Source organism: Crocuta crocuta, unplaced genomic scaffold (assembly GCF_008692635.1).
Source record: "Crocuta crocuta isolate KB4526 unplaced genomic scaffold, BGI_CrCroc_1.0 scaffold566, whole genome shotgun sequence".
Lineage (NCBI taxonomy): Eukaryota > Metazoa > Chordata > Mammalia > Carnivora > Hyaenidae > Crocuta > Crocuta crocuta.
In genome coordinates, this window is record NW_027533114.1 from 859,471 (window position 1) to 876,353 (window position 16,883).

At 35.5% G+C, this 16,883-nt stretch overlaps 1 long non-coding RNA gene across 2 annotated transcripts; it reads right to left on the reverse strand.

Moving 5' to 3' along the window:
• Positions 1–7,398: 7,398 nt before the first annotated feature.
• Positions 7,399–12,480, reverse strand: LOC144216786 (uncharacterized). Of its 2 annotated transcripts, none has more exons than XR_013330756.1 (3): positions 12,418–12,480; positions 10,655–10,886; positions 7,399–7,520 (listed from the first exon to the last, which is right to left on the reverse strand). It is a non-coding gene; the product is annotated as an uncharacterized LOC144216786 (long non-coding RNA). The 2 variants fall into 2 exon arrangements; XR_013330755.1 differs by lacking the exon at positions 12,418–12,480 and adding an exon at positions 11,121–11,173.
• Between the last annotated feature and the right edge of the window lie 4,403 nt (positions 12,481–16,883).

Genomic DNA, 16,883 nt, shown 5'->3' on the forward strand with positions numbered 1-16,883 from the left:
TGACAGAAAGTTGGAGTTAACAGCTATGGAGAAAGAGAGAAAGGCATGGAATGGGACTTTAGATGCAGGTAAGGGCTGGAATCTCAAAGGGCTTTCTAAACCATATTACCAGTTCTCACTAGTAACTGTGGGTTCTAAGCAGTGAATTACCATGATTACATCTGAGTTCTACAGGGATCATTGCGATGATTACATTTATTTAAAATTTTTTTTATGTTTTATTTATTTCTGAGAGAGAGAGAGAGAACAGGGGAGGGTCAGAGAGACAGGGAGACACAGAATCTGAAGCAGGCTCCAGGCTCTGAGCTAGCTGTCAGCACAGAGCCTGATGCTGGGCTCCAACCCACGCCCGTGAGATCATGACCTGAGTCAAAGCCGGATACCCAACCGACTAAGCCACCTAGGCGCCCCTACATTTGTTTTTTTAAAAATATGTGATAGTTTCTCATAGTCTGTTTATGTCTTAAAATAATTTTTCATAGTACCTTCTATGCATTCCTTTTGGTTAAGAAGATTTTGTCAAGATTTTCTTCTTACAGTTTACATTTTAGGAAAAATAGCATATATATCATAAATATGCTTTTTCATACTTGAAGAGCTTCTAAATCAGGAATATGACCCTAACCTCCCTTTCTCTTGTTCTACACATGTACACAGAGCCTCAGTTTCTCTCACTCTCACACACACGCGCCCACACACAATTGAGAGTCATTAGACTATACAGTAGTGTCTAACCTCATTAGGATTCCATTTCTGGAGATGTTGCTTTATCACTACTCACCTCACTGCACTATTTGCCATTTTCTTGATACATCATAAACCTCAGAATAAGTATTCATGAGTTTTCAACGACATTATGCTATCAGCCTACATTAAAGGTTAAATAACCTTACTAAATTCACTATTGTATAAATACTTGATTCCCATGCATCATCTTTATATTGAGAGTATATAAAAACATTTGTCTCATGATCTTCTGCTGAATAACTAGTTGTTGTTACCTCAGAGACTTTGTATTTATCATTACAGATTGTTCTTTCCTTTTTAACTTTGTCCTTAGGAAGCTTATACCTGTATTTAAAACCCAATTCAGGGGCACCTGGGTGGCTTAGTTTAGTGTTCAACTCCAGCTCAGGTCATGATCTTATGGTTCATGAGTTCGAGACCCACATGCGGCTCACTGCTGTCAGCCTATCAGTCCAGAGCCTGCTTCAGATCCTATTTCCCTCTGTCTCTGCCCTTCTGCAGCTTGTGGTTTCTCACAAATAAATTTAAAAAATAAAATAAAACCCAGTTCAAATACATTGATCTATCCACTAGGGAATATTATTACGTGAGCTACTCTTAACCACTGAAATTATTTTCCTATCCATTTTTTTTCTAGGATCACCTGAGCCATTATTTTAATCATCTTATATACTTCATACATATTTATGTTCATTTTTTTATTGTGAAGTATAAGATTAAGAGGAGTACATAAAGCAGCTAAATCAACAAATTGTTATATAAACACCAATATAACCACCTTATGAGAATAAAAACTACAGCATCAGACCACCAGTAACCCTTTACATGATATTTCTTAATGACAACTGTTCCTTTCCACCTAAAGATAAACAATATTCTCATAGTTAAGTAATAATCTCATCATTATGGTAATCATTCCATTGCTTTTACTTGTATTTTTCTTTTAATATTATGCTGTGTCTGTTTTTTTTATCCAAAGTATATTTTGTGACTTTTCCATGTTATTTTATTTAATATTTCTATAGTTTCTATAACAGTTTTCATTGCTAATGTGTTTTCTATTACTTTTGACAAACTATACCTTTAAATTTTATTGTGAAAGTTTCTTATATGTTCTTATCTTTTAATTTCTTAGGATATATAGTCATATTAACCTTGATCTGTTTCTAATACTGATTTTATATTTTACTTTCCTCTTTCTTTTGAAAGTCATTGTGCTAGAAATTTATCAATTTCATTTTTTCAAAGAAGCTATTGGCCTTTCTATTGCATGGTTACATTCCATTAAAACAATTTTCATTCTTATTTTGATTTCTTTCTGTTTTATAGTTTGTTTTGTAGTAACTTTAGGTTGATCCTTAGCTGCTTATTTTGCTGACATTTCAGTTTTCTCAAATGTTGTATTTAGGTGATAAATTTTCATATAGGCACTGTTCAATTTCTACTGTAATTTCGTCTTGTCGCATGGATTACTTAAGAGTGTTTTTCTTAATTTCCAAATATGTGAAGTTTATTAACTTCTAGCTTTATTGTCTAGTAAAATACATTCATTGGCTACACTATTTCAGTTTTATAAAACTTTTTTTTTTACATTTGCACCAGTATATTGTCAAATTTGCAAATAATCCTTATACAATGGAAGACAATGTAAATTCTGCAAAACTGGCAATACCCTATATATGTGCCTTTTGTTAAGTTTGTTCAGTGTTTTACAAAATCTCCTAAATCATTACTTTTTCTGTGAATATTGTGTTAAAGTTCTCTCATTGTAACTATACATTTGTCTATGTCTCTTCATAGTTCTGCCAATTCTTCCTTTTGTATTTTGAGGACGTGATTAGGTGAAAATTTATTTATTAAATGTTTCTAGAATTTTAAACCTTCAACTCCATTATAAAAATTCTCAAAATGGCTTAGAATGCTTCTGGACTTGAAGTGTATTTTCTCTACTACTTTACTATATTTGTATGCATTGCTTTTAGTAATTGTATGGGATATCTTCTTCCACTTTTTATTTTCAACTTTTCTGTATCATTAGTTTTTCAAAGTATACTTTATAAACAGCACACTTTTGTTTTATTCAGGAAAACAATCTTATCTTTTAATTGAGCATTCATTCCATTTAATGTAATTAATTACATGTTGAGTTTAAATCTACCATCTTAATATTTTCTATCTTTTTTCTTCTACTATCTTTCCATTCTTGCCTTATTTATGAATAATTATGTTATTTTAATTTGGTCCATTTGGAATTACATTAAGAAGTAGGATTTCTGGATCATATTGTAGTTCTATTTTAAAGGTTTTTTTTTTTTTAATGTTTTGCTTATTTCTTAGGAGAGAGAGAGAGACAGCATGAGCAGGGGAGGGTCAGAGAGAGAGGGAGTCACAGACTGAAACAGGCTCCAGGCTCTGAGCTGGCAGTCAGCACAGCGCCCGACGCGGGGCTCGAACCCGCGAACCGCGAGATCATGACCTAAGCGAAAGTCGGACGCCTAACCGACTCAGCCACCTAGGCGCCCCTGTAGTTCTATTTTACATATGAGTGAACTTCATACTACTTCTCCGTAGCAGCTGTACCAGTGTACATTTCCCATACACCAGTGGTATACAAAGTTTCCCTTTTCTGCATTTTTTTGTCTTTCTGATAATAGCTATGTAAACAATATGTGAAGTAATATCTCATCGTGGCCTCAATTTGCTTTTCTCTTGTTGATTTATGAGGTGCAGTATCTTTTCATATATCTGTTGACCATTTGTGTGTCTTCTTTGGAAAAATGTTCAGTTCTTTTGCCGATTATCTATCTATCTATCTATCTATCTATCTATCTATCTATCTATCTATCTATCTTTTATTTTTGCTATTGGCTTATATGAGTTACATAATTTAGTTAATATAATTTTAGATATTAGCCCCTTATCAGATATATAGTTTTCAAAGATTTTCTTCCTTTCTGTAGGATGCCTTTTCATTATGTTAATAGGTCCTTCCTATGCAGCAGTTTTTTGTTGATATGGTCCCACTTGTTTACACTGCTTTTGGTGCTTTTGCTTTAATGTTAAATAAAAAAATAATAATGATTACCCAGACCAATGTCCAGGACCCTATTCTCTATGTTTTCTTCTCTTTTCTTTATGGTTTCAGGTCCTAGGTTCAGGTTTCTAATTCATTTTGAGTTGATTTTGTGTATGGTACAATATCCACTTTTGCATGTGGATATCCAGTTTTCTCAACACCATTTACTGAAGAAACTATCCTTTCCCCATTGTATATTCTTGAGTTCTTTGTCAAAAATTAATTGGCCATATATGCATGGATTTAGTTCTGGGCTCTCTCTTTTTATCTGTTAACAGATGTCTATTTTATGCTAGTGCCATAGTGTTTTGATTCCTATAGTTCTATAGTATAGTTTGAAATTAGTAAGTGAGATGCATCCAGCTTTGTGCTTCTTTCTCAAGATTGTTTTGACTATATCGGACCTTTTGCAGTTTCATATAAATTTTAAGATTGTTTGTCCTACTTCTGTGAGACATGCCACTGGCATTGTAGACTATATGGAATCTATAGGTAATTTTGAGTAATATGGGCATTTTAACAATATTAATTCTTCTAATATATGAACACAAAAATTCTTTCCTTTTTTTTTTTTTGTTTGTATCTTATAGGACTATGGAGCCAAGAGGTTCAGGTTCAAATCCTATTTTTATTATTTACAGGTGATGTGACATTGGGCATGTTACTTAAATTTTGGGTGCTTCAAATGTCCTAACCTGTAAAATAGGGATGGTAATAAATCAGTCAACTTCATAGAACAATATGAATTAACACTGATACAGAACTTAGTGCCTAGCACAGTAGATAAACCATGTATATAATATGTCAAAGAAAATGTTTGTTAAAAACCTTAAAGTTCTTGTGATGGTTAATTTTTTTGTGTCTACTTAATGGGGCCATGTTCCTCAGATATTTGTTCAAACATTATTCATCATTCACACATTATTCTAAGCGTTTCTGTGAGGATTTCTGGGTAGGATTTACTAAAAAGTTATTAAAAATAATATTACAAAAAATTAGTGGCCTTTGAGTAAAGCAGATTGCTCTCATAATGTGAATAGGCCTTATCCAATTAATTGAAGATCTGAAAAGAGCACAAGTTGACCTCCTCCAAGCAAGAGGGGATTCTGATGGGACACTGCCTTAGAACTTCAGCTGCAACCTCTGCTCTTCCCCTGGTCTCTAGTCTGCAGGACCAGTCTATGGAGTTTGAACTTGCAGGCCCCAATAATCATGTGATCCAATTCTTTAATGCTTTCTTTTCTTCCTCTAAAAAAATGTTTGTTTATTTGTTTATTAGAGAGAGTTCAAGAAGGGGAGGGGCAGAGAGAGAGGTTGAGAGAGAATCCCAAGCAGGCTCCACTGTTAGTGCAGAGCCTGATGTGGGGCTAAATCTCATGAGCTGTGAGATCATGACCTGAGCTGAAATCAAGAGTTGATGCTTAACTGACTGAGCTACCCAGGTGTCCCTGTGATCCAGTTCTTTAAATTTAATTCCTCTTTCTCTCTCTGTCTCTCTCAGTAGACCCTTGAATAACACAGGTTTGAAATGTGCAAACATACATGGATATTTTTTTATAAATGCAATACAGTATTGTAAATGTACTTCAATTTTCCTTATGACTTTATTAGTATTTTCTCTAGCTTCATTGTAAGAAGATAGTATATAGTCCATAATATAACATACAAAATACATATTAGTCAACTATTTATGTTATTGGTAAGGCTCCTGGTCAAAAGTAAGCTATTAGTAGTTAAGTTTTGGGTGGAGCCAAAAGTTATACATAGAATTTCGATTGTGTGGGGGGGGGTCAGTACTCCTAACCCCTACATTGTTTAAGGGTTAAGTGTAGTTCTATATCTCTGGAGAACCCTAATAGAGGTGTCTATATTCCACATATTTTCTCATTTTTCTAATCAATATGATGTAACTGATGGTATGAAAATCACCACTATAAAATACAGTACAACATCTTAATTTTTATTAGTTTGAACAGTGGCTCCCCAATTATTTTGATAATAAGAGCTCATCTTATATTTTTCTTTTTTTTAATTTTTAACAATATTTATTTATTTTTGAGAGGGAGAGAGAGAGACAAGAGACAGAGCATGAACGGGGGAGCAGAGAGAGAGGGAGACAGAGAATCCAAAGCAGGCTCCAGGTTCCAAGCTGTCAGCACAGAGCCCGACGCGAGGCTTGAACTCACGTGTTGAACGACGCATCCTGAGCTGAAGTCAGAAGCTTAACCGACTAAGCCACCCAAGTGCCCCTTATATTTTTCTCTATTGATAATAATTGTGGCATAATAAACTCTTGAGATGGACCTATGATTGCTCTTGTGCAATACACTCTCTTTGAATATGAGTGGCGCCATGACATTAACTTCTAACCAGCTGGACAGAGAAAAGGTGATAGGATGTATGTGTTTATGTGCATGTGGTTATGTAACCTGGATTGTAGTTCCTGCCTCTTGTACTCTTTCCTTTCCTTGCTGGCTATGAGTAAGGGAATGGCCATGTTGGGGGCTTCCCACCTGGCAAAAAACCGCAGGTGGCTTCTAGGAGGTGAGAGTTGCCCTAAACAATAGCCTGCAAAGAACTGAAACTCTCAGTCCTACAACTGCGAGCAACTGAATGCTGCTAACAGCCACACGAAAGAGCAAGCACAGATTTTTCCCACTTGACACAACAGATAAGCATCAGTTCTGGCTGACAATTTGTAGCATGGTAGAGCAGCCCACTAAAGCATGTCTGGACTCCAAACCCACAGAAACTGTGAGTCAATTAATGTGTTGTTTTAAGCTCCTACGTTAGTGAGAATCCTGTTACACAGCAATGAGTGACTAATAAAGTAACATTTTTATCTCAACGTCTATAAGAAAGATTAGGCAAGTTTGGAATTATGACATTTTTACTTTGTTTTATGTAATTCTAGTTATCTGTATTTCTCTATGTTCTCAACTTACATTCTTGGGAGCCTTATTTATTTTTTTTTAATGTTTTTCATTTATTTTTGAGACAGGAGACAGAACAAGACAGAGTGCAAGCAGGGGAGGGACAGAGAGAGAGAGGGAGACACAGAATCGCAGGCTCCAGGCTCTGGACTGGGGCCAGACGTGGGTCTCGAACCCACAAACCATGAGATCATGACCTGAGCTGAAATCAGATGCTTAACAGACTGGGCCACCTAGGCGTCCCTATTGGGGCTTTAAATCCTGAATTCCTTTTTCGCCTTCTTTCTTTAACATATCTCCCTCACTACCTGTGGAGGTAGTGGAAGGAGGAGGGGAGGGAGAGGAAGGAGGAGGGAGAGGATGGTGTTAGATGCTCAACTTCCTGTGCAAACCTCTGTTACATACTCATCGCCTTGTGTTGACCTTATTAGTTTCCCAGTTTCCCCAAGTAGGCTGCAGGGAGGTCTGATAAGGTACTTTAGTTATGTTTGTATACCATGCCAGGAATATGACAGATATTCAATACATGCAAATTCAATGGAAATATTTAATTTAAAATGTTGCATGAAGAATATCTGCTTACATCTAAGGCAGAAAATGGCAAAATTTTTTCCCAGAGAGATGGAATTTTACCCCAAAATATGTGTTCATTGGTTCTTCTTTTTATTGCCATAGTAACAATGTGCTTTTCAGTGTGTCCTTATAATATTCATCAGGTTTCCACTTTGCTGTCTTTAAAAATAGGAGGAAAACACACTGTCCATCTGGAAAGAAAAGAATAATAACTGCATTAAATATAAAATAATATATGCAATTATTGTTACTGGGTGTCACCATTTCCAAAAATAGGAAAAGATATATTTTATGGTATAATATCCTTAGTCTGAAAACTCATGGGAAATTTTGTGACCTCCTACATGTATTAACCACTCAACATGATGATTTTGAGGTTATTTTTGTAAGAAACATAAGGATTTAGCTACTGAGCTTTTTTTTTTTTTTTACAATTGCACAAACTTCAGGTTATCTGTAGATTTTAAGTATCCATTTTGTAATATTCTGCCTCACTAGTTTTATTAGACCAATACAGCTCTTCTCTTCAAGACACTTTCAGCAAAAATTACATCAAATAATGTTAATATGTTTGTTGCATCTAATTTGCTATATGTGGTTTGCAAGACTACTTCTTATTTTAGTAACATAAAATCAAATACAAATGGTTTTAATTTATGTAAGAGACTAATTTGGCAGTATGTTTCACAGAGGAAAAAAAGGCAAGTGTCCACAGCATGTGAAGGAAAGGAATGAAACTTTGTTAAGTGTGTGTAAATATGTGTGTGTACATGCACACATGTATATATGTTTATCTATATATACATATAAATGTGCTATACATGTACATATTTACACACAAAATAATAAGATTCATTGACTAAGTTCAAGAGAGAGGTATCAGCACATGTCAGAAAGCCCCCAAGAGAAGGGAGCCAGACGTAGGGCATTTGACCTTCCATAGATTTCATAATTGTTTCTTATATCAAGTGCAAATGATGATGATTGCTACCTTGTAGCATTATTTGTTCTGAAGATCTACTGGAAAAAATGTATATATAGTGATTAGAAGATGCTATGAGGTTAAGGAACATAGAGATTAAGTGATTTGAGAAAACATCGTAATCTCCAATATTGCTGTACCTTTAATGCCATTTTTAATATACACATAAAAGAGTGGCCGACAAAACGTGATTTGAAAGATGCCAAAAATATCTGTCCATGCTTTACAAAATGTTATTCCACAAAAACAGTGATAATGTGAAATTTTCATACATATCAATTAATTTATTGTTTTCAAGGCCTTGTAGGCCCAAGTAAATTGATAATTCCTTACGTTTGTGTCATGTCTTAAAATTTGCAAGACATTTCCATTTCTTATCTGCTTTAATCTTCCTTCTGACCTGTGATTTAGGCACTTAAAAAATAATTACTTCACAGGGTGCCGGGCTGGCTCAATTAGTAGAGCATGTGACTCTCAATCTCACAGTCATGAGTTCAAGTCTCGTGTTGGGTGTGGGGCCTACTTAAAATTTAAAAAAAAATTATTATTTCACAATTGTAAGCCTGGTCCACATCAGACCTGAAAGATGAACTCAGTGCTTTTGACTGCACTGAGTGTTGGCAGTGTTCTCTTCATGGTGCCATGGCTGAGAGAAAATGGTATCTGGAAAGGTTTCCTTCTATGAAAAATTTAAGGCAAATTAAATTAGTTCCTATCAGCAAAGATAAATCCCCAGGCAAATGGACATAGGGAGATTATGATGGGAAATTATATCAAGACAGTTCCACATTATAAGAACAAAGTCCAGAGGACGAGTGTGAATAGGAGAGTTGATTGCTGAAAAGGAGCCCTGTGTTATCACCAGATATCCCACAGCTGGAAGGGCCTAAGTGAAAAGAAGTACAAATTGGGTCATGAAGGAACACTTAAGGACACTGTGTGATCTGGTTCTACTCCAAACTCATGTTTCTCTGTTCCTTGACTTGCATTTTATAATTTAATCATTTATTGAACCAACAGTGATATTGTATCAGGTGCTGTTCTAGATACTGGGAATTGGACTGTGCACAAAAAAGTTGAAAAGTCCTGCTCCTGTGAAGGGAAGATTAAATTGCAGTCAAAAATATTAAAATGCTTAATGAGATGGCATAAACTTTTTTTTCACCTGCACACCCTCTATCTGCAATGCTCTTCCCATCCCTTCTCGAATCTCTCATATTCTGCTCGGTTTTCTTGTCTTTCAGGAAGCTTTTCTGAATTTTGCAATATGGACAATATTCCTAAATCTTATGTGCCTTTAATATTACACATAATATATCTTTTTCACTGTTATCAGTATTTTCTTTTTTACTTAAAGGCAGAGTCCTGGTTGTCCTGGTTGTCTTTGTATGTGTATCACCCTTATGAAACCCAACATCTTACACAACTGTGTGATACAGGGTTTTTCAGTGAAAGGATACCTTCCTTTGCAAACAGGTCCAAAAACTATGCTTGCATTTCTTCTGTTTTGCTGATTGCATTTTGATAAATATTTAGCTGAATTTTCCAGGGTAGTGTTCTTCATTGGCCAAATGATTAGATATCTGCTAAATTTTTTTATTTTATTTTATTTCTTTTATTGCTTTGGTTATTTGTGTTTTTGTTTGTTTGTTTGTTTTTTGGTTGTTTTTTTTTTTACAAATAGTTTATTGTCAAATTAGTTTCCACATAACACCCAGTGCTCATCCCCACGAGTGCCCTTCTCCATGCCCATCCCCGCTCCCCCCTACATCCATCAGTTATCAGTTTTTGTCAGCATTCAAGAGTCTCTCATGGTTTGCCTCTCTCCCTTTCCCCCACCATTTCCCCCCTTCTTCTCCCCCACGGTCCTCTGTTAAGTTCCTCCTAATCCTCCTATACGTGCAAACATATGATATTTGTCCTTCTCTGCCTGACTTATTTCACTCAGCATAACACCCTCAAGGTCCATCCATGTTGCTACACATGGCCAGATATCTGCTAAATTTTGACACAACTTGAATCCATATAGACATGTTTTCCCCTGTCCTTAACGATCCTTGAATAATGAAATATATAAAATAATTATACTAATAGAAACCAAAGAAAGCATACCATTCACAGTTAATATAAATAATTGTCTGTGTATACCTTTTAATTCCCTGTGTAGTAGTAGTAAGGCACTAGTTTATGAATTAAATGCACTTCCACCCTTTTCTCCCCCTACCCAGAGCTAATGACTGACATTCTTCCTAGAATTTTCAAAGATTTTGAGCAGCACATTAGCCCAAAGATAATAATAATAATAAAAGAACAAATTCCAAACCCATTAGGGAGAAAAATTACCTATGGAGCTGGAGCTGATCTGATATATCCAGCAAAATTGGGGATAGCAACTTGAATAATGATCCGGAAGACTGACAGAGTGATGGATAGACTTCTGTAAACCCATGGGGCTCGTAGAGGATTTCTCCGTTCTCTGTCTGCAGTAGCAGCAACTGGCATGGTTTCTGTAATCTGCCGCTGAAGTGTATTAGAATATGTGATGAATTAACATGGACTTTTCTTCCTTTCCTCACTGTCAGTTTTGTAAAAAGAGAAAAAAAAACACTGTTAGACATTTACATGAAAGACATGCTGTATTTAATAATTATCCCTTTCCTATGGTTTGTTTACTTATCATATATTATGTATTATATATAACCCCTCATCAGGTTAATGAGCCACTCATTAGCATCTATTAGCCTCCTCTTCACCTTTACCCTCCTAATTCTTGCTTAAATATCAATAGTCCCTTTCTCTCACTAACAACCTTAGTGCTTCAGAAGTCATGTGTAGAGTGGCTAGGTGAGCACACCAGCACTCACTTTGCTGCTCTGTGACTTAACAGTTGGGTGGCTTAGCCACGTTACTTACCTTTTCAGGGTTTTCTCACTTGTAAAATAACTCACAATATTGTAATGAAGTTGGAATGATACTGCAAACAAATCAGCTAGTTTGCACCCAGAAGTGCTAATTCCTTCCTCTCTATGAGTATAACTTTTTTTGTAGTTGTGTTTTTATGTTACTTATTTTATTACAACACAGAGAGGAGACAAAGCATATATATTAACCATAGTTTAACTCATGAAGAAGAATAGTTACTAGCCCAAGTTACTTCTTAAGTGGGAAGACCTAGAGACAATAATATTTAAATTATAATCTGGGTAATCTGGCTTCTACAGTTCATAGAATTTTGGGGTAATAAAGGAGAATAGGTGGAAATTAATACAGCTTGATGTCTATTATGTGCCAAGTTCTCTGCCAAGGGCTTATTTCCGTTATGTTTTTATAATTCCCACAACAATCCTGATGGTACTTATTCTGAGACTAAATTTAGACTCACGAAGGTTAATTCACTTGCCACTGCTCACGCAACTAATATGTGATGAATTTTAGATTAAAATCCAGGCAATAGTGACCCTAAAATCTGTACTCTTTCTATCTTATCATGATTCCTTATTGAGAGAGACTTTAGACATAATTTATGCTAACTTTTTTTTTTTGGATGAAGTTTGGTCTAAGGAAATTGACTTGTTAAAGGCAAGCCAAACCTTGTCTCCTCAAACTTTGTCTCATAGATGTTCATTAGGATATTTAAAACCTTTATTTGACCTATTGCTTTCTTATATCCATATTTACACATTTCAACAGTTTTTCTTTGTCTTTAAAATCTTTCATTATTGAGACTACATGTCATCAGATTTTATATGAAAAAGAAAACCCTGATGTTTTAGCCCTCCTCACCTGACCTCTTGTGTGATATTTGGTAACAAGTAAATCAGTGTCTTTATCTCTTTGTTCTACATGATTATATGGTGAAGAATGCTAGTGGATGACTTTAAAGCATTCTGCCAAGTATTAAGTGCCAAAAGTGGTCATAACTGAATATATCTAATAAGACCCTTGACACAACCACTTAAAACTACCTTAAGTATCTATATATATATACCAGAGAATCTATATTTCTCAGAGTCTAAATTTTTCTAGTTTCTCCTAAAAAGCATACTCCTTTTTTTTCCATGTTTTTTTGAGTTTTCTTTTTTTTTTTTAGTCCCCAAAGTATCCACCTTTTCAGATCATCTACCCATTGGGCTGACTGCTTTAAGAACACTCTATTTCCTGAAAATAAGAGCTAAGAAGTTTTAATATACCCATCTCCTCAGATTTGTGAAATACAGTCATCATAATGGCTGACCTTTGACACAGATGACATCATTTTAACATCATAATAGAATTTAGAATTCTGCCAATATAGAAGAGATGCTAGAAGTTTCATTACTTATAAGAGGCTCCAAATAGATAAAAACCAAACACGGGAAAAAGCTTATAAAAGATCTTAGAAAGTCTTGTACAATGACATTTTTGGCAATTTCTTTAGCATGATACCTTGTAGAAATATACCTAGCCATGAGTACCAAGAAAATTTTGCTTAAGAATTATCCGCCATTGAGGTTGGAAGCTATCCGCATTAATTCTTTGTATGTACCAACCCAAGACTCACTGTGCCCTGCTATAAAGGCATCTTTGGCTGCATTCTTACTCCTTCGTCCAATTTATTTTTGAGCTGACTGATCCTCCCACTAATGCCACTAGGTAAAGTAAGGTATTTCACTCAATATAACTTTTGAAATTAATGATATAACATAAATTGAAATGCTGAGAACTCAGTAAATGCTGTTATTTTTCTCTGCTTTCTGTATACTTCAGTGCAATGAATTTTTCACTAACATATAGCAATGTCCCAGCACATGGTGAGGGTCCCTAGCTTGGCTAATGTTTAAGGTGTGAGTTCAATATCTGCTGACAGAATCAATCCATGTACACTTATACCACTTTATTCATGCATATGTGACTTTATGAAGATTTAGATATGATTACATGTTCATTATACTGAAAGTCCTTGTATATACCCTCTTTAACACATATGTAGCATATATGTAACACATATGTAAACCCATTCAAAGAAATAATAAATTATGGATTAGTTAGGATAATCACTTTTATTTTCAACTATGATGTTTTATTTGAACAGAGGTCAAAATTGTATACAGTTTTCAAATTTCACAAAACAATTTTTCATTTGATCTTTGTATCTGCAGAAAGGAAAGGAGATATTAGTATTCCTATTTTACAAAAGGAAAAGATTGAAGTTAATTTGAACCAACCAGCTTATGGATGCTGAAGCGGTGAATAGTCACTTTTGCAATGAAATTAACTTGACAAATATTGATGTTTAGAAAAATCATCAAAGCATTTTTATATGTAAACACCTATGCTTATTCTCTATAACGTCGGGTAAGTGTAATGAAAGGTGAATTTTGGATCTTTCCAAAAGGCTCTTCTCTGAATGGATGTGCAATATCATTATTGTTGTAATCAGCAATAATTTTCTTTTCATATAATATTGGTATCTGTCCTTCAGATTCTTTGTGCTGTTGAGATAACACGGCACCCCTCTTGAGCAAGGATACGGTGATTGCATGCTCTATGGAGAAGATATAAGCTGTGGACAAATGAAAACCACTGCTGTGTTTTATCTGGCTTCTTAGAGATAAGCACTCTAAGGTCAAGATAAATTTTTATGCTCTTGTGCTCTTTATTAATTGCTTAAATTATGATAAGAGGTCAAACCACAGGGGTCCTTCTAATTTATTTCCTAATTATTACGTGTGTGTGTGTGTGTCTCTGTGCATTTGTATATGTGAATACACAAATAATGTCTCGGAGGAAAAAGGAGAAAAAGTAGTGTGTAATGGATTTAGAGAAAAAAAATGTGAAAGGAGACATGATACTCTGACAGCCAGAAAAACATGTATTAAAATGTGGTTTGTGGCCATATTGGAGACAGTGTCAGTTTGAAGAGGAAAAACCCAAAATCCATGAAACTATTTTGTTCACAGACTTAAACAAACTTGAAATGTGAGATTAATTTTTATTTGCATAGAAATCCCATTGCTCATACATTTAATGCTAATTATGTCCTCTAAGGTTATACGTGTCCTTTTAAGGACCACATTGGTTTGTTTGTCTGCAAATATCTAGCTAATAGGATACAGTTTGTCTCACCTAATATATTTTCATGCCATTTTCATGCTACTGTTAACATTATTAAATTTGTAATTTTGTTTCTTTATGCTTGTGCTGCATTATATCTTTAGTTCTCAAAAATGGACCCATGACTAAAATGTGGTTTACTGAAGCATAAAAAGTGATGAAAAGAGTAACATAAATAGTACAACCCAAAATAACATCATAAACAAAGAGTGAAGTGGTCTCTAGTGGTGAATATGGAATGCAAATCTGTATAGGCTGGGACACATAAATCTTCGAGTGTCATGATTTCACATATGCGACAGGGAAAGAAAAGTGCAAATAGGAAGTACATTTATGAATATCTTAAAAAATTGAATTATATTTGACTGGAGATTAATTTGCCACAATTCCCCAGTTCATTTTCCATTATACAGCCTTGTCAAACAGGGGCATAAATGTCTGGCAAGGCTGTTTCTTGAAGGATTAATTGATGTGGTCCCTCTGCTTCCTTGTGAAGTTTCCAGCTTGTACCCTGAGAAATATTCCACTCTTCTGAACCACATGAGTTAGAGAAATCACCCATTTNAGGTAGGGAAGAAATTAAGAGGGGAGATAAGAGAAAGAAAGGAGAGGAGAAAAGAGGAAGGTCTTAAAAGCCCCAATCTTGTCTGAAGAGTGGGCAGAAAATACCATCACTTAACCACCAGAAATGCATAGATCCTGGCTATCTGTGCTGCTGTTGTTTTTGTTTCCCATGGAGATGCCCACCAACAAATCAACTGCAGCCCTTTGATTTGAACATCCAGTTGCAATGAAGCTGTCCTAAAATCTAAGGACTCTATGGGGCGCCTGGGTGGCTCAGTCAGTTGAGCGTTCGACTTTCGCTCAGGTCATGATCTTGCAGTTCGTGGGTTCGAGCCCCGCGTCAGGCTCTGTGCTGACTGCCAGTTCGGAGCCTGGAGCCTATTTCAGAGTCTGTGACTCCCTCTCTCTCTGACCCTCCCCTGCTCACGCTCTCTCTCTCTCTCCTAGAAATAAAATAAAAACATTAAAAAAAAAGTTATATAAAATCTAAGGACTCTACATTCATTTTGCCCACTCTTAAACGTCTCATTATCTGTGACTGATCCACCACTCTATAGTTCGGGGGACGTTCTACACTCCCTCAGTGAGGGGAACTTAGACACCAGCTGTCTGATGGGGTGGTAGTGGCAATGTTGAACCTCCCATTGCAAGGTGGCAGTTAGGGGAGCTGGAAAGAATAAGCCAGAAATTGTCACTTCATCAGGGGAATCTATTTTAAAGCCATTGATTTTTCCAATTTTGATACAGTAAACTGAGGGAGATTTTTATATATAACATGCATAAAATAATTTTCATCCAATAAAATTGATTAATTTTGTTGTGGGACATACAGAAGAGACCAAAAATTGGGGAAGCAACTATGGTTCCACTCTTCATAGCAAAAGCAACTTAGAAAACAATAGCCAACTGCAATATTAATGACAAATTTTATACTCAAAGAGAAAGCAGAAGAAGCTATTGTTGAAAATCTTTCTCAAATGACATTTTAGGATGATGCATAATGTTAATTATGTATTAAAGGAAGGAGAATAATTATTATGTAGTAACTGCTGGCAGATATTTTGATAAACAATAGAATGAAACCATTTGTGCAGACTGAATAAATTCTTGGCTTACACATTGTACAGATATGAGAGAATTATACTTGGTGACTTTTTACTCTGTTTATCAATGAATAACTCATGCCATAGGATAAGATATTTTTTATTTGATTGCCACTTATTTTGTGACCTTGGCATTTCTGACTGTGGCCTTGCAAGGGAGTGAGATGAGGGGTTATTGGGGGGCACTTGGGTGGTTCAGCCAGATTGGAGAGCATCCGACTTCAGCTCAGGTCATAATCTTGTGGTCCATGGGCTCAAGCCCTGTGCCGGGCTCTGTACTGACAGCTCGGAGCCTGGAACCTGCTTCGGATTCTGTGTCTCCCTCTCTCTCTGTCCCCTCCCCCCACCCACTGTGTGCTCTCTCTCTCTCTCTCTCTCTCTCTCCGAAATAAACATTAAAAATTTGAAAAAAAAAAAAGGAGGGGTCGTTTTGTGAACCAGTTTGAGTGTACTTTAATACTAATGTACATATGATTTCATTCAAAGTGAGTAATTCATGAATAGTGACATGCTTCTTGACTTTATGTATCAAAAAGTACTAGAAATAGCAAAAATAGTAAGAATGAAATAAGGTAAAACCTCAGGAAAAAAAATAATGAAATAGAGATAAGTAGTTTACCTGACACAGAGTTCAAATTAGTGGCCAAAAGGCTGCTCACCAAATGGGGGAGAAGTGAGAATTTCAACAAGGAGATGGAAAATATAATAAAGTACCAAATGTCACAGAGTAGAAGTATAGTAATTGAACTGAAAAAATACGCTAAAGGAATTGAATAACCTACAAGATGAAACAGAAGAAAAGTTTAGTCAAC